This window comes from Jaculus jaculus, chromosome 10 (assembly GCF_020740685.1).
Source record: "Jaculus jaculus isolate mJacJac1 chromosome 10, mJacJac1.mat.Y.cur, whole genome shotgun sequence".
In the NCBI taxonomy this organism is placed as follows: Eukaryota; Metazoa; Chordata; class Mammalia; order Rodentia; family Dipodidae; genus Jaculus; species Jaculus jaculus.
In genome coordinates, this window is record NC_059111.1 from 5,063,448 (window position 1) to 5,082,099 (window position 18,652).

An 18,652-nucleotide genomic window follows, 5' to 3' on the forward strand; every position below is an offset into this window, starting at 1 on the left:
CTGTGTTTCTTTCTCCAGGGCAGGGGATGCCTCATACACTGCCTTAGATTCCCCACAGCTGGAAAAAATACCTGTCACATTGAGAGTTGCAATGAAAAGGGTGTGTGTTGAATTAGTAGATGTATCGCTGGCTGTGGAGAAATGGAGGCGTGAGGTTCTACAGTGACGCGAGTTAGTGTGGCTGGACCGAGTCAGGCTTTCTGCCGACTCCCACACTGTCCTATCGGGGTGATACACCGAGCCAGGTGAAGTGAGTTTCGATGTTAAGTATAACAAAGACTGCTACTCTAAGGATGTGTGTGTATGCGTGTGCATATGTGTATTCACATGTGGGTGTGTGCATTTGGTATGCCGATGCATGTTCACGTGTGCATTCACATGTGGGTGCGTGTATGGTATGTGTGCATATGCATGTCCATATGTGTATTCACATGTGAGCACATGTGTGTACATGGGGGCCAGAAGAGAAACTTGAGTGTTATCCTTAGGAACACCCATTCCCATCTATTTAAAAAAACATTTTTATTTTTATTTATTAGAGTGAGAAAGAGAGAGAGAAAGGCAAATAGAGAGGAATGGGCACTCCAGGGTCTTCAGCTACTGCAAATGAACTCCAGACATGCACCACCTTGTGCATCGGGCCTTCACGGGTCCTGGGAAATCAAGCCTGTATCCTTTTACTTTGTAGGCAAGTGCCTTAATCACTAAACCATCTCTCCAGCCCTCATTCCCATTTTTTCTTTAAATTTTTTGAGGCAAGCCCAACAGACTGGTCTTTTGTTTTTATGCGAGAGAGCAAGAGTGGGAGAGAGAGGGGGGAGGAGGGAGAGAGTTGGCATGCTGGAGTCTCCAGCTACTGTAATCGAACTCCAGATGCACGTGCAACCTCATGCACATGTGTGACCTTGCACACTTGCATCACCTTGCAACTGGCTTATATGGGACCTGGAGAGTTAAACATGGGTCCTTAGGCTTTGCAAGAAAACACCTTAACCACTGAGCCATCTCTCCAGCCACCTCATTCCCATTTTTTTTTACATTATTTATTTATTTATTTGAGAGCAACAGACACAGAGAGAAAGACCGATAGAGGGAGAGAGAGAGAATGGGCGCGCCAGGGCTTCCAGCCTCTGCAAACGAACTCCAGACGCGTGCGCCCCCTTGTGCATCTGGCTAATGTGGGACCTGGGGAACCGAGCCTCGAACCGGGGTCCTTAGGCTTCACAGGCAAGTGCTTAACTGCTAAGCCATCTCTCCAGCCACCTCATTCCCATTTTTAAAAAATATTTATTTAGGGCCTGGAGAGAAGGCTCAGTGGTTAAGTAAGACACTTGCTTGCAAAGCCTAATTATCAAAGTTGATTCCCCAGTACCCATACAAAGCCAGATGCACAAAGTGGCACATGTGTCTGGAGGTCATCTGAAGTGGTGAGAGGCCCTGGCATGCTCATTCTCCCTATCTGCCTCTCTCTCTCTCTCTCTCCTTCTCTCACAAATAAATAAACTTTTTTTTTAAAAAGTAAGAACTTTGCCGACTGCACACTTACCTCCCACCTAATCCTGACTCTAAGGCCTTTTAACTCATGACATGTTTGGATCTGTTGTACCTTGCAAGGTCTTTAGCATATGACATAAAACATCTGGCTATAAACCCTGTCAGAGCACCTCTGTTGAAACTGCAAGTTCAGCTAAGCCTTTGAAACATGCAGTCTTGGCATACCTTCCCCTTTCACCCTCATACAGACAGGACAAAGGTCTCTCTCCACCCAGGACAGGAAAGCCTGTCTCTCAGTACTGTTGAGGGAGGAGATGGAGGCAAGGGAAGTGAGCTGAGTATCCGGCCTGGCTTGGCTCGGCTGGTAGGGGACAGGATGCACGAGAGCTGGGCTCAGCAGCCCCTGCTCGGGCTGGCTGATTCCCATTTGCTGTGGTGTGCGTGGTGGTCCATATGATGAACCCGCGATAAATGCATTGTCCTGAAAACCTAATCGAGGGGGAGGAAACGCCTGGCATTCGTGATATGTCTTTCTGCTTATTCACGGGGAATGTTGTTGGGGGAGATAATAAACACAGCCAAGACAAGAAAGCATGCTCAGAGATCTTTGAGGGGATAACACACCAAGGTACCAAGGGAGGGTGTTCAGAACCAGAATGCAGGCTGGGAGCCAGGGCCAGGCCTGCCCCAGGGTCTTTCCCTCAATGTCCCTCCCTGTCATGTCAGAGTCCTCCCAGCTGTCCTGGCAGACCACCACACCGCCAGTCTCTGGCCTCAGCTATCTTCAACAGCCCGCCACTGCTTCCTAGGGGCCCCTTCCTTCCTCAGGGACTCCTCCCCTGCCCCTGTGCCTGCTCAAAATCAGATTCTCACCAACATACCAATGAGCCAAGAACAGAGGAAACTGCCTCTCTGCTCCTGTCCCTTTCCAAGTATTGACTCTGTGCCAGGTGTCTTTTTTTAAAATTTAATTAATTTATTTATATGGGGGGAGCAGATGGAGAATAGGCACCCAGCATCTCTAGCCACTGCAAATGAACCTGTGCCCCCTTGTGCATCTGGCTTTACATGAGTACAGGGGAATCGAACCTGGGTCCTTTGGCTTTGCCAGCAAGTGCCTTAACCAATAAACCATCCCTCCAGCCCCCCGGTGTTTTTCTTATATCATGCATTCAATCCTAACAGACAATAGTAATGACCACTCGCTCGTCATCCCCCATCATAGAGCAGTGTTCCCTCAGCTGGGTAGCATTTTGTTGGCTTCCTGCCAGCCCGTCTCCTAAGTACCACAGGTGGGTGCTGTGGTCAGTTGACAAAACGCTGCATAGCTAATCTTTGGCAGGTGCTCTGCACAGGTTAGGGCAATGACTCCTATCCAAAGCCTCCTCCAGGCTCTCCTAACTGTTTTGTTTTGATGGGACATATTTGACCTCCTGAAGAGACCTAACTTCACATTTACTCATTCAGTGTTGTTGCTGTTATTACTTAGGTTTTTCAAGGTCGAGTCTCACTCTAGCCCAGGCTGACCTGGAATTCACTACGTAATTTCAGGGTGGCCTCAAACTCACGGCGATCCTCCTACCTCTGCCTCCTGAATGCTGGGATTAAAGGTGTGAGCCACCATGCCTGGCCTTTATTTTAGTTTTTAGACAGGGTCTCATGTAGTTCAGGCTGACTTTAATTAAACCTTGAATCTGATTCTCCCGCCTTTATCTCTTGAGTGCTGGCATTACAAGCATGCACCACCAAACCACTGTACTATGAGGTGCCGAGGGTGGAACACAGAGCCTCGTGCATGCTAGACGAGCATTCTGCTAACTGAGCTCCCTTCTAAGCCTGGTTCATTTCACCTGTGCTGGTCTTACACCTGGGACCTCTGCCTGAGTTGTGCTCTGCAAGCACTCCTCCCCATTCCCCCCCCCCCGTGTCTCTTCCTCACACCTGACCTTGGACCCTGCTGCTCTGAACTACAGGGAAGGACCCACCCTTGCTGGGTCACTGACAAAGCGGAGAAAATCCAGGCACACAGAAGCATGTGGTTCCCCAGACCCAGGCCTGCACCTTGCCTGAAGTCTGTTGCTCCCTGACACCTGTGTCTCCTTGATCTCTCCTCAGGACACCCTGTGGCTGGGCTCAGCCCACCTGTTGGCTGAGCCTGCAGGTGTTTAATCTCAAACCCTCTATTCCTGCTTGATGGTCACAGGGAGCTGCTTACATACCCGCCCCACCTTTTCTTTGTTCTTTTTTTTTTTTTCAGCTGGAGAGATGGCTCAGAGGTGAAGGCAGTTGCTTGCAAAGCCTAATGAGCCAGGTTCAATTCTCTAGTGCCCACATAAAGCCAGGTGCATAAGGAGGCCGTGGTGTGGCCATTTTTTTTTTCTCTTTCTCTCTGCCTCTTTTTCTCTTAAATAAATAAAATATTTTTTGGAAAATAAAAAGGTCAGGGTGACTAGATCTCAGCTAGAAGGAGCTAATAGGGTCTGGGCACCAGGCTGCTTGGTATAGCAGCATTGTGCCACCTCCCACTCTTTCTTCTCCCCACTCTCTCTCTCCCACCGCAGCCCCTTGCTTGCTGACAGGCAGGCTGTGCAACTAGCACCTGTGACTACTGGCCGAGAGTGACCAGCCACACGGATGTCTGCTCGCTGAGAGAGCACTCTGGCGCCAGAGCTGTGTACTCACGGCCGAGGAGAGCGGCGGCCCAGAAGGAATGGGCGAATGGAGAGTGTTGGGGTGGTTGCCGCACAAGTGATGTCTGTTTTCTCTTATCCCTTCCTTTTCCTTGGGTCCTCCCCACCTTCAGTACCTTCATGCAGGTCCAAGTCAACCACTTCTTGTTTTCATGTGTATGTGTGGTATGTGTGCAGGCATGTCTGTGTGTGTGGGCACATGTGTTTGTGCAGGTGTGTCTGAATATGGTGTGTGTGTGCATGTGGACAACCTCAAGTGTCATTTTCCTTTGTGACTGTCTCTCACGGAACCTGGAGCTCAGCAGATATGCTAGACTGGCTGGCCAGTGAACCCTAGAGATCCTCTTGGCTCTGTGCCCATCCCCCAGCCTCACATACACACAATCCCTGCCCAGCACTGAGATTTCAAATGGCCACTACCATTACTAGTATATTACATTGCTTCTGGGGGCTTGAACTCAGGTCTTCATGCTTGCAAGACAAGCACACTATCCACAACCTAGCCTTTTGTTTCTCAAATCCAGGAAATGCTGGGCTATTAAGGCATAGCTCCACCGTTTAAAAAACATATTTATTTGGGCTGGAGAAATGGCTTACCAATTAAGGTGCTTGCCTGCGAAGCCTAAGGACCCATTTTCTACTCTCAGATCCAACATAAGCCAGACGCACAAAGGTGAGGCAAGCGCAAGGTGGCACATGTCCACTAGGCGTCACAAACGTCTGGAGTTTGATTGCAGTGGCTGAGGCCTTGGCATGCCAATTATCTCTCTCAAAAAAGAAGTGGGGGCTGGAAAGATGGCTTAGCAGTTAAGGTGCTTGCCTGTAAAGCCAAAGGACCCAGGTTCGACTTCCCAGTGCCCACATAAGCCAGATATACAAGGGGGCACATGCATCTGGAGTTTGGTTGTAGTGGCTAGAGGCCCTGGCACACCCATTCTCTCTTTCTGTCTCTCTCTACCTGCCTATTTCTGTATCTCGCCCTCAAATAAATAAAAATAGTTTAAAAAAATAAAAAGAAAAGAAAAAGATATTTATTTATCTGTGTATGCGGATGGGCGCACCAGGGCCTCTTGCGGCTCTGACCCTATGCCAGACACTTGCCCACTTTTTAAACCCAGCTCTTATGGGCAGCTTGGAAATTGAACCCAGGGTGGCAGGCTTTGCAAGCAAGTGCCTTTAACCACTAAGACATCTTGCCAACCCAGGGCTTTGTTCTTGAAGAGGAGGCACGAGATGACCTGCTGTTGGTGGGGGCAGAAGTAGCCAGATTCGAGAAAGGTTGAGAGCAGAGGCAGACTTTTGTCAGGACACAGGAGAAACAGAGTCCAGACCACCCCCTGTTCAGAGGCGCGGGGGACTTGGAAGGACTGACTTGAACATGCTATAGCCTCAGGGACATGGCAAAAGAAAAGACCACTTCCTCAATCATTCAGGAATAACTTCCTGGGTGTGACTTCCAGGTCAGGCGCTACAGAGCAATGAGCCAATCAGACAACACCTCTGCCTCCATAGACTTTGGCTCCTAGTGAGCTCAATCACAGACCTGATGTGAGATGTGGGCCTTGAGGGCCTTGCTCAGGAGAGCTGGGAAGCAAGTGCAGGGTTCTGAGCGGTGGCGTGGGCGTGGGCGGACCACTGTGGCCTTTGCTGAGAGGACATCACTGTAGGCCAAGTGCAGCAGCTGCCTGATCTTTCGCGAGGCTGCTGGAAGGAACCAGGGGAGAGGTGTTGGCGTTTAGGCTCGTTGTAAAAAGCGCTTAAATTCTAGACACACTTTGAAGGTAAATACAGACAGGTGAGATGTAAGGTGTGAGAGTGAGAGGAGGGGGTGGGTGACCCCCAGGGTCTTGGCCTGAGCTACTAGAGGAAAGATGTCCTTCAAGCTGGGAAAAGCTGTGGCGGGAGCAATATTTTTTTTTTGTGTGTGTGTGTTTATTTTTAGAAAGAAGAAGAGAGACAAAGAGAGAATAGGCACCTCAGGGCCTCTAGCCACTGTAAACGAACTCCAGACGCATGTGCCACCTTGTGCATCTGGCTTACGTGGGTCCTGGGGAATGGAGCCTCGAACTGGGGTCCTTAGGCTTCACAGGCAAGCTCTTAACCACTAAGCCATCTTTGCAGCCCAGGAGCAGTATTTTTGAGGGAAGGATCTTGTACATAAATAACAGAGCCCCTCACAGTTAGGACAGGAACCCCTGCCAACCCATGTGGCTTTGTGTGTATCAGACACGGCATCTAGTCCTCTAGTGGGCAGTGTCATATGAAGGCACAGGTCTTGTCCAGAAGACATTTGCTGACCAGCACCAAGCCTTTGTGCTATGAACAACCATGACAGCACATGCCGAGGCCCTACAGGAAATGAGCACTGGCGTCTCAGAAAGATCCTGTCACCAGGAATGGGACCAGACAGGGGTTTGGGGGCAGAGGAAATCAAACTTAGAGAAAACTTATTCCTATCTTGTGTGCTGCCCTGTCCTGTCGTAAGCTTCATACGTTCCTCACAGCTGTCACGGAAGCCTGTTTTCATGAGCTCATGAAGCAGGAGTAGAAGAATGTTGCTGTGGGATGCCACAGGTCTTGTTAGAATAAAAAAAACAAAGCATGCGCCATTGTTTTGAAGTTATGTGATTCTCCCCTTCGCGACTGAGAGTAGACAAGTCTTTCCTGTATCAATCTCTTCAAATACAACACATCAAACAGGAAACAAAAGGCTTTTATTCTTGTCCAAACGCCTGACACTGGCACTGACAGGAAACATTCAATATTTTTGTTTCGAAGTTGTGCCAGATATAAAGAAGTATTCTCTCCTCTCTTACCCAGTGTTCCCCCCAAAAACGACATGCCAATTTAACCATGATGTCCCTTTGAAGGGACATCACAGTTGTTGAGGGCTGTGACATACTATACTCAGGTAGTTTACATTTGATAGTGTCGTAGCACCAACCCAGGGAGTCACCATTTCACAAGTGAGAAAATTAAGACTTGGAGAGTGGTGGTAAGACACCCCAGACTCCAGTTCATAAGAGGGGGAGCTGGACTAGAAGTCGACATGAACAGCTGGACATGACGGCACACGTCTGTGATGCCAGCACGCGGATGCGGCGGCAGGGGATCAGTGAGCTCAAGGGTCAGTCTTGCTGACATCGGGGGTGGGAGGCCAGTCTGGGCTACATGAGACCCTGTCTCAAAACACAAAAACAAAGGTTGGCTGCAGAGAAAGCTCAGCAATTGAAGGCACTTGCTTGCAAAGCTTGCCAGCCTGGGTTCAATTTCCCAGTACCCACGTAAAGCCAGATGCACAAAGTGGCACATGTGTCTGGAGTATGAGTGCAGGGGCAAGAGGCCTCAGTATGCTCACTCTTCCTCTTTCTTTCCTTCTTTCTTTCTTTCTCTAAGTAAATGGATAAAAATAATAAATAATGGGATGGAGAGATGGCTTAGTGGTTAAGGCATTTGCCTGCAAAGCCTATCACCCCAGGTTTGATTCCCCAGTAACCATGTAAAGTCAGATGCACAAAGTGGCACATGCATCTGGAGTTTGTCTGCAGTTGCTGGATGCCCTAGTGCAGCCATTCTCTCTCTCTCTCTCTCTTTTCTTTCTCCTTTTGCTTACAAATAAACAAATAAATGAGTGAGCGAATGAACAAATAAATAATTTAAAATGTAGATACTGTGGCTGAAGAGTTGGCTTAGTGATTAAGGCGCTTGCCTGCAAAGCCAAAGGACCTCGGTTCAATTCCCCAGGCCCCACACAAGCCAGATTCACAAGGTAGCACATGCATCTGGAGTTCGTTTACAATGGCTGGAAGCCCTGGCACACCCATTCTTTATCTCTCTCTCTGCCTATTTCTCTCTCTCTCAAATAAATAAATATAAATAAAATATGTTTTAAAAAGTAAATACTAAATTGGGCTGGAGAGATGGCTTAGCGGTTAAGTGCTTGCCTGTGAAGCCTAAGGACCCCGGTTCGAGGCTCGGTTCCCCAGGTCCCACGTTAGCCAGATGCACAAGGGGGCGCACGCGTCTGGAGTTCGTTTGCAGTGGCTGGAAGCCCTGGCGCGCCCATTCTCTCTCTCTCCCTCTATCTGTCTTTCTCTCTGTGTCTGTCACTCTCAGATAAATAAATTAAAAAATGAACAAAAAATATTAAAAAAATAAAAAGTAAATACTAAATAAAAACCAAAGATCTCCAGACCTGGTGCAGTCAGTGTAACATTTGCTGCACAGGCATGAGGACCTGACTTGGACCCCTGGCGCCCATGTAAGTTTGGGGCAGGGATGGGACCCAGCATTTGGGAGACAGAGACTGGTGATCCCCAGGCTAGTTGAATCAGAAGCTCTGGGTTCAAGTGAGAGACCCTGCTTTATAAAATAAGGTGAAGAGCAATTGAGGCCTCCACACACATGAGTACACACTTGAACATACTCCCTCCTACACATGCCCCCTCACATGTGAAAACACAAATGCACACAAGCACACACACACATACATACACACATACCACACAACATATAGGCCCCCAAAAATTGAAAAATGAAAAATTCTGCATAGACTTTGGCTCTGTCCACGCTGCTCTGGCCTGAAAGCTAGAATCCCACGGGCCCAGGGCTGCGGCTGTCTTGAGTCTTAGTGCCTTCTTCTTGAGCTCCCTTAGCCGTCTCTAGGGATCCCACAACCCTGGCCTGACAAATGCTGGATGGTAACACAAGGAAAAAAATCTGGGGAGTTAGAAAGGAATGTACTATGATGGTTTGGATCCTGATTCACGTCAGGACCCAGACATACTGGTAACAAGACTTCACTCGGGTTGGTGTGGGTGTACTCGGCGTGGGGGCCGCTGGCAGGATGCCACGCCAGCCCGGGAGGAAGAGCTGCCTGCTCTCAAGTTAGCCCTGCCGACTTTCCTACCTCTCCTCTCTCTCTCTTTCTCTCTCTTTTCTCTTCTCCTCTTTTCTTCTCTCCTGTCTTAACTGAAGGTTTTGAAATTGCTCCTTAGATTGGGGTGAACTCCATCTCTTTTTAGTTTTTGCCTACTTGCCCTCATTCTATACTTTGGGGTACAGAGAACAAGCTGAATCTTTCTGCCTCAGTGATGGATGGGAATGAATGAAAAATAGAAATCACTTAATATGAGCCCTCCCCAGTCTTTTCTTCTCTAGGGACGATATCTCCAGTTGTCACTCACATCTCCCCTTCCTTACTGTCAAGCTCTTAAACATTCTGGGCCATGTTCTTTGGAAATTGCCTGGGTGTTCAGTGTTCCTCTAAGCCATTAGTGTCCCTTAACCCAAAGGCCACATTCCAGCCATGGTTGGGCCAGCACCACACAGCAAACACTCTTCCTTTTCTTTCTTTTTTAAAAAAGTATTTTTAAACTTTTTATTTATTTATTTGAGAGCGACAGACAGAGAGAGAGAAAGAGGCAGGTAGAGAGGGAGAAAATGGGCACGGCAGGGCCAGCAGCCACTGCAAATGAACTCCAGTTGCATGTGTCCCCTTGTGCATCTGGCTTATGTGGGTCCCGGGGAATCAAGCCTCTAACCAGGGTCCTTAGGTTTCACAGGCAAGTGCTTAACCGCTAAACCATCTCTCCAGCCCCTAAAAAAGTATTTTTATTTATTAACAAGGAGAGAGAGAGAGCGCAAGCGCACACCAGGGTCTCTTACCCCTGCAAACAAACTCTAGACATATGTGCCACTTTGTGCAGCTGGCTTTACATAGGTACTAGGGAATTGAACCCAGGCCAGCAGGCTTTGCAAGCAAGTGCCTTTAATTACTGAGCCATCTTTCCAGCCTTGATTCTTGCTTTTTTAGTTCTAGACCCACCCTTCTGAATCCCACTTGAGAGAAGATGAGGTGCTCCGGGTTGCAGAGGGGTGGTCCTCTGAGTTGAGTGGGCAAACTGAGTCACAGGCATCTTTAGCACGTGATGCCGGGGAGGTGGGTCTTCTAAGTCTCAGCAGTGCTGTGGTTGACTCTGGGCCCCAGTTTCGGAATAGATTTCCGCCACCCTTCACCCCACCACATTCTGTACCTTGCTCTCATCTCTGAAATAATTTTTGATTCTTTTTTTTTGGTCACAGATTGGACATTCACTCCTCCAATCCTTTCAAACTCTCTTGAGGCACTAATTTATTCCAGACTGTGGGGGCTACACAATGGCTTTTAGCTCTTGTTCCAGAGACTCAACTCTGAGTAATAACGTCATATATGCCCATCGGTATCTCCATGTCCATCCTGACCAGTAGACGCAGACTGTGGAGAGGACACAATGTCCACTCACGACTCCTCAGCCTTGTTCCCCAGCCTTCTTCTTCATCCTTGGAGGGTGATTGTCTGCACTCAGGACCTCCGGAGTATTTTTTTTTTCTTTAAGGTTTTCTGTATTAACTGCTTTGAATACATGTATATGGTGTGTTTTGATCAGAATCCCGCCCCCCCCCCCCCCCGGCCACCCTTTCCCTCTCTTGTCCTCCTTCAGTGAACGTCTTTGTCTTCCCAACTAGTCCCTTTCCGTGCTGATGCCGTTCTTCCCCGTGTGCTTGGCGGCATTCGCTGAGTTTCATTAGCGTTCCTGCATGTGTGGGGTGGGGTTGTTTTTGCCCAACAGCACATGCAACTTACCAGTGGCCACACCACTAAAGAAAATGGATCCCTTCCCCCAGCAACCGCCGACTGCCAATAACTCCCTTAGAGGACTTTTCCCGGGCTGGAGGGATGGCTTAGTGGTTAATGCATTTGCCTGTAAAGCCAAAGGATCCCGGTTCAATTCTCCAGGATCCATGTAAGCCAGATGTGCAAGGTGACGCGTGTGTCTGGAATTTGTTTGCAGTGGCTGGAGGCCCTGTTATGCCCATTCTCTCTTTCTCTCTCTCTCTCTCTCTCCCTGCCTCTTTCTCTCTCTCAAATAAGTAAAAAAAATACTAAAAAAAAAAGAAAGAAGGAAAGAAAGAAAGAAAAGGAAATGGCTCCCTTCCCCCCCCCCCATCATCAACTGCCAATAACTCCCTTAGAGGATTTTTCTTGAGTTCATATATTTCCCTCACTCTTATTCCACCTCAGGGAATGATGGAATCGGATATAATAGCACCAGCCTTTGGTCTTGAGGCAGGAGGTGCCATTTATATTCCAAGCTGCTGTGGGGTCATGCTGGATGGGGAACACTTCTGGAGCCTGTGTGCCCCTTGCTTCTCCCCGCTCTGCATCCTCCACTGCTTCTGGGTCTGTCCTGGGCGCGGCTGCTTATCTGCTCCTGGATATGAATCCTTGGCCCAGAGCCTGCATCGGGAGGAAGCAGGTGCAGATGATGGTCCCAACACACACACACACACACACACACAAACACACACACACGTGCGCGCGTGCATACATTCCATATGACTATGCATGTGGAAGCATCTCAGGACATTGCATTATTAAAATGCAAAAGCAGTGACTAGAGAGATGACTTAGCAATTAAAGTGCTTCCTTGCAAAGCCCAATGGCCTGGGTTCAATTGCCCCGTACCCACGCATGCCAGATGCACAAAGTGGCACATGTGTCTGGAGTTTGTTTACACTGACAAGAGACCCTGTTGTGCCCATTCTCTTGCTCTCTCTCTCTCTCTCTCTCTCTCTCTGTGCCTTCCACTTTCTCTGTCTTTCAAATAAATAAATAAATAAAATATTTTAAAATGCAAAAATCAAAATGCTCCTTCATAGATTATTTATTTCATTTTTGGCATAGATTATAATATCGCTCATTTTTTGCTTATGTAGATGAGGTGTGCTGTGTGTGTATGTGGTGTGGTGTGTGGTATATGCATGTGTATGTGCCCTTGTGGTGCCCACATACTCCCCTGGGGCGAGGGTTGCTCGCCTGTGATGTCAGGGGCAGAATGTTGGGTGTCCTGCTCCGTTGCTCTTCTGCCTCTTCTTTGAACCGGAGTCTCTTGCTAATATCGGAGCTTGCTACTTTTTGGAAGCCTACGAGATTCCCTGGTCTCTGCTTATCATTGTCAGACTGGAGTGGCAGACACATGGGGCCATGCCCAGCTGTTTACATGAGATCTGGAGATTCGAACTTGGGCAGTTACAGTCCCCTTCAGACCTTGGTGCTTATGCAGGAAGCACGCTTAACCATGGAGCCATTGACTCATATTTCAATCCATTCAAGTAAAGCTCAGCAATTAGTCACCACCTTTCAAGATAAATCTCTTAAATTACTCAAGGAAGCACACGGGCATCAGGGGAACTACCCTTTGGGTCACACTGCCCAGGAAGAAGCCCTAATTCCACCAGCATCTCTCACCTGTCTGACTCCTGCCCTTCTGTTGTTATTTTTTGACACTGAGTGGAGCCTCTTGAGAGACAGTCATCAGGATGTCATTCTGAGAAAATAAATATGTTAAGGTCCCCACTTCTGCACTGCATCTAGAGTTTTCCTCCTATAAGCTCATAGCAGTAGCTGCTTCGAGAACTCAGTCTGATACCTTCATCTAGGACTCGAGGCTTGCTCCTTTGTGATTAGCCTATAGGCAGGGTCCAGGAGTCAGAAAGTGATCACTCACCCTCTCTTTCATTTTCTTGACAGATTCCTTTTGGTCTCAGGATCCATGGAAGTACACAGAACACTAGAGGGATACAGAAGTCACAAAAATCCTGCAGTATTTGGCTGCTTGCTAAGTTCCGTATATTTTCTGCCTTCTACCTGCTGTAACCCACTCGCTTATCCCAGAACAGAGGACAAATGATCGTGCAGACAGACTTTGGAGCCATCTCATTTTGCCTTGAAGCTCGACTCCACCAGCGATGCATATGGGTACCAGGGGCAAGTCACTTCACCTCCCTGTCCCTCAGTTTTCTCACCTGCAAAATAGGGGACAGTAAAGTTCCTTCCTTAATTATTTGTCAAAAGCTTCCAATACACCAACTCATTTACATTCAGAGTAAGGAGTGGCCATCATTTTACTTCCTAAATACATGTTATTTTTCCCATTTTGGATGTGAAATACAGTAAAGCAGGGGTTGCTTTACCTGGGTCTATATTCCCAGTCCCTGGGACATGGTACATACTTGGTACACGTGTAAGTGACTTCCTTTTATTGCTATGACACAGTACCTGACCAAAGCAACTTAAGGGAGAAAGGATTTATTTTGACTCATGGTTTGAGGGGATTTCAGTCCAATGTGGCAGGGTTGGCTCAATCCATGGTAGTGGAGCAAATGGTGTAGCAGCTGTTCACATCTTGGCTAAACTGGAAGCCGAGAACCTGAAGTAGGGCCAGGCTGTCACCCTCAAAATCCCACTACACCAACCAGACCCCACCTCCTAAAGGTTCCACAACCTCCCCAAACAGCACCATCTGCTGAGATCAAGTGTTCAAACACATGAGACTGTGAGGGACATTTCATATTTTAATCAGAGCAATATGTATTTATTTAACTAACTGGCTCATATTGTGCTGACAGTTGTTCACTGGGGCAGCTGGTAAGGTCGCAAAATTGTCTCCGTGAGCCTGTGTCCCTCAGGGTGGCTCAGCAGCAGGCCCAGTCGCAGTGTCTAGACAGGTTTATAGGCATCATGAAAGTGAACAACTTGGCCGAGGGACTGGCTCCCTCCTCTGCCTTCCTTATCGCTAAGCCCAGTTGTCTGCCTCTTGCTCAAGTCTTTGCAAAGGGGCTTTGTAATTCAACACCCTCGCCCTGGCTGCAACTGTGCCCCTTCAGAGAGGGAGAATATGCCAGGGCTTTGCAATATTGTCACAGTGGCACGGAAGAGGAAAAAGAGACACTTTGGGGACATTAAAGTGAGGAGGGCAGAGCAGTATCAGGGGACCTGGGATGCCTTGGACTCACCTATTTTGTCCTCTCATCTGGTGAGTGATTCTAACCCTGATCATTTCTGATGAGAAATAACATTAATCATAGCTGCCCAAGACTTGGCTAGAGATAAAGGTCCCACCTAAACCCCTCAGCTAAAGACGCCCACAGTGTGAGCAGCGTTCAGCAGAGAGCAACAAAGAAAATTCCGGAAGCAGAGGCCCAGAAGTCATGAAAGAGATTTCTAGGACCCAGAATAGCTGGACATGCAATTCAAGAACTGATTTCAGGGGCTGGAGACAAGGCTCAGCACTTGCCACTCAAGCATGAAGGCCTGGGTGGGCCTAAGGCAGCCCAAGCTTGACACCCCAGAATCCATGCAGAAAGCTGAGCACCGCTATGCAGGTCTGCAACCCCAGTCCATGCTTGGGGAGCGCAGCAAGCAGAGGCCTCAGAATCAATGAGGCTGGCGGCTGGAAAAGAAATGGCAGCTACAGGTTGAAGGAGACCCCATCTCAGGAAGTCTGTGGATGAGCAGTCAAGAAGGGCACCTGAAGCTGGACATGGTGGCGCACGCCTTTAATCTCAACACCTGGGAGGCAGAGGTAGGAGGATCGCCATGAGTTCAGGGCCACCCTGAGACTACATAGTGAATTCCAGGTCAGCCTGAGCTAGAGTGAGACCCTATCTCAAAAAACAACAACAAAACAAAAGGAAGGGCATCTGAAGTGTTTCTCTGGCCTCTGCACATCACACACATGGTACACTTACACCTACATCTGCACATGCACATGTGCACACATCACATGGTATGCCACACCACACACACACACACACACACACACACACACACACACACCCTGGGAGGACTGGACATGGAAGAAGGCAGCCCAGTGACCTCCCCATAGCCTTGACCCTGCTCCGCTCACTTCTGCCTCCTTCACTCTCTATAGATTCTGGAGGACTTCTGTCGTGGGTAGTTTTTAGCCTTTGATTCCTCTTTGACAGGAACCCATCTTTCATTTGTATTTTCTTCTTGTAGAATTATTTGCAGAAACTGGTGACTATGACTTCAGTTTTTATTTTCCCCATTTTCCATCTACTCCTTACTCCTCCTTGCCTCCCCCTCTGGTCTCACTTTCTGAGGCTTCCCACTGGTCTCTCTAGTTCCTGTTCCCTCATCTTCCCAGGGCTGGTTGGCTTGGGGAGGGCTGTGGCATCTGCCCTGTCACCATTCAGCCCTTGGTGACAGCCAGGGTGGGCATCTTTTCTGGCTGGGACAATCCTGGGCCTTGGACTGCTTGAGCTTACAAATGCTGGGAGACCCTGGCCCACATTACAAGCTGGGTTGGCCGGGGTCGTAGCTTCTGTTTGGTTTGACCATGTGCGAGATGCAGCATTAGTCCACCATGTTCCTTCTTCACTCACCCAACGTTTCCTGAGCATCTGCCACATGCCAGGGCTGTGTTCTGGAGACTGGGATATAAGCAAGATCAAAGTCTTACCCAGATCCTACAAGCTGGTGAGCAGGCTACTGCATTGATAATGAACTATCACAAAAAGTATGAAGACTTCGGGGACCTGCAGATCACCTTCTCTCTCCCGCTGACTCCATCTTGGGTGGTCACTGTGATATAAAGACACATCTGAGTAGGCAGGAAAGCAGTCTTCAGGAGAGAGGAAGGGCTGGGGAAGCCACTCAGGAAGACATCAAATCTGGAGCACATCAAATCTATTACTGCTGTGATCTGGGTTTGCTTTGTTTTATCCTCTGCAGTTGACATAACATTTCTATGTGACATAATGGGAATATGGTATCTAAAGTTAAAAAGTAACAAGAGGGCTGGAGAGATGGCTTAGCAGCTAACGTGCTTGTCTGCCAAGCCTAAGGACCCAGGTTCAATTCCCCAGTCCCCATGTAAAGCCAGATACGCAAGGTGAAAGTGAATACCAAACACTTGGAAAGCAGGCACAGTGGTGTCAAGGACAGTGAAAAGCAGAGTCACAGGTGGATGTGGACTTTGGGAAGTCACTTTTCTACATTGGCCACACTTTCCTCATCTGCAAAAGGAACCAGCTTTGCGGAATCATTTGGAATTCCATTCAGCAATATTATTTTTTTTAAGATTTATTTTTACTTATTTATTGGGGGGGGGGTGGAGAAAGAAGGAAAAAATGGGTGGGCCAGGGCCTTTAGCCATTGCAAACAAACTCCAGACACATGTGCCACCTTGTGCATCTGGCTAACGTGGGACCTGGAGAATCGAACCTGGATTCTTAGGCTTCACAGGCAAGCACCTTAACCACTAAGCCATCTCTCCAGCCCCCATTCAGCAATATCCGTTGGCCCTCTTTCCTGTCAGTGCCGCCCTGGTGTTCAGAGAGGGAAAGGAAACAGACCCACACATAGATAGATGACGTCAGAAGGCCTTCTACGTTCAGGAGTGTGAGTGCTCAGAGCAGAAAGTGCGGTGTGGAGGCAGCTTTTGCCTGAGGTTTGCAGGATAGGTGGAGGTATTGTGTCTTCCCTTGCTTAGAAACACTTTGTTGTGAGGGACAAGCCAGACCGCATGCACCAGCCTCTTCATGACTGGGCCTCCGCTCTCTATAGCTGTGTCTCCACTATTTGTTGCTTGCACTGGATTCACAGTTCCTGAGAGCAGTCTCCACTTGCCCTGGCCTTATTCTCATCTTTGAACAAGCCCCAATTTTAAAAACAAACTTGTCTTTAAAAAATAAAATGAGAGCTGGAGAGATGGTTTAGTGGTTAAAGGCACTTGCCTGTAAAGCCAAAGGACTTAGGTTCAGTTCCCCAGTATCCATGCAAAGCCAGATGCACAAGGTGGCGTGTGCATCTGGAGTTCATTTGCAGTGGCTTGAGGCCCTGGTGCACCCACTCTCTGCATCCTTCTCTTTCTACCTCTTTCTCCCTCTCAAATAAATAAAATATTTTAGCCAGCCATGGTGGCTAATGCCTTTAATCCCAGTACTTGGGAGGCAGAGGTAGGAGGATCGCCATGAGTTCAAGGTCACCCTGAGATGACTCAGTGAGGTCCAGGTAAGCCTGGGCTAGAGTGAGACCCTACCTCAAAAAAACAAAAACAAACTATATATATATATATATATGTGTGTGTGTGTGTGTGTGTGTGTGTGATTTTTATTAAAAACTTATTTTTAAATAAATATTTAATTAAATATTAAATATTAAATAATTAAATATAATTAAATAATTAATAAATATTTAAATTTATTAAAGCTTAGTCCATCCCCTCCTACTACTCTCCTTTGTACCCCACCCCATGTGCCTCTACTGGCACTTTCCTTCTTTCCTACTATTTCCTCTTCTATTTTAAGTCGTTTCCCCCTCCTCCTTCATCTGCAACAACCTGTTGATGGGCTCAATCCCGGGCAGGTCTTGGGCAGGAAAGGGCAGCCTCTGTGAGGGCATACAGGCCATCACCACCTTGTGCCAGGAAGACAGCATCCCAAGGCGCTCCACCCATCCACCATCCCTTACATTTCCACCACGTCTTCTGTTACAGTCGCTGCCGGAGCCGTGGAGTTAGGCGGGAGATGTCTCACTTAGTGCTGGACACTCAACTGTCACTTCTGCTCAGCGCTTTGGTGAGTTTTGAGTCTCCCCAGTAGTCGCTGCCATCTGAGAACTTTCTCTAACAAGTGAAGGCAGCACTAATATGTGGGCACAAACACAAGTGTGGAGAGGGTAGTTTGGTGGGCATAATAATAAATCCATGTAGCCAGGCAACAATAGCAGCTTCTTCAGGGGGGAGTAGGACAAGGCCTCATTTTGAGCGGGACCTGCCTCGTCCCCTTCTTGGGGACAGCAGATGGTGGAAGCAAGGCCCTCATGTCTTAGCTTCTCCTTCAGCTGCCAGTGGGGGCTCCGCTGTGTTACTCAATCCCTTCATGAGTCAGTGTCCTCACCTGCAAGTTGGGGATACACGATAATAATGTCGCCCTACCTCAAAGCGTGGTTGTGGCGATTAACTGACGTAAAGCGTGCAGGGTGTTGTCAGGCAGACACCTAGCCATCAAGGAGTAAATATGAGCAGTTGTGATGGACACTGTCTGACCTACTCCGACTTGCATTTCAGCATTTCTGGTCTTAGCTTAGTCACTTCCTCCGGGAGCAATTTTTTTTTTTTGGTCATTGTTGTTTCTGTGGACGTCGTGTGCTTTCTTGGCACACCTATCCTCTTCGTCCATAGCACTGACATCTGTTACCTCTTGAGGGTCCCATCAGAGCGTAAACTCCACGAGGACAGGGGGTCAGTCAACTAGTTTTGCTAGGAGGAATACGTACGTGATAGGCACTCGATGGTTGCGGATTCAATGACATGGGACGAGGCTGTCAGGGATTCCCAGGGTGTAGCCCAGGAATTGCTTGGGGGGGGGGGTGGGTGGGATGCTGTGCAATGGGTCGTGAGATCGAACAGGCAGAAGACAGACAGAGAGAGAGAGAGAGAGAGAGAGAGAGAGAGAGAGAGAGGGAGGAAGGGAAGAAAGGATGCTGACCTGCAGTCCCACCTGGGGGACTGACCTTGGAGATACAGAAAGGATGGCAGGCAACTTTGATCCGGGAGAAAATGCAGCCTGACGGGTCGGGCGAGCGCGCCCAGGCCCCGCCCCCGCAGGCCCCGCCCCTC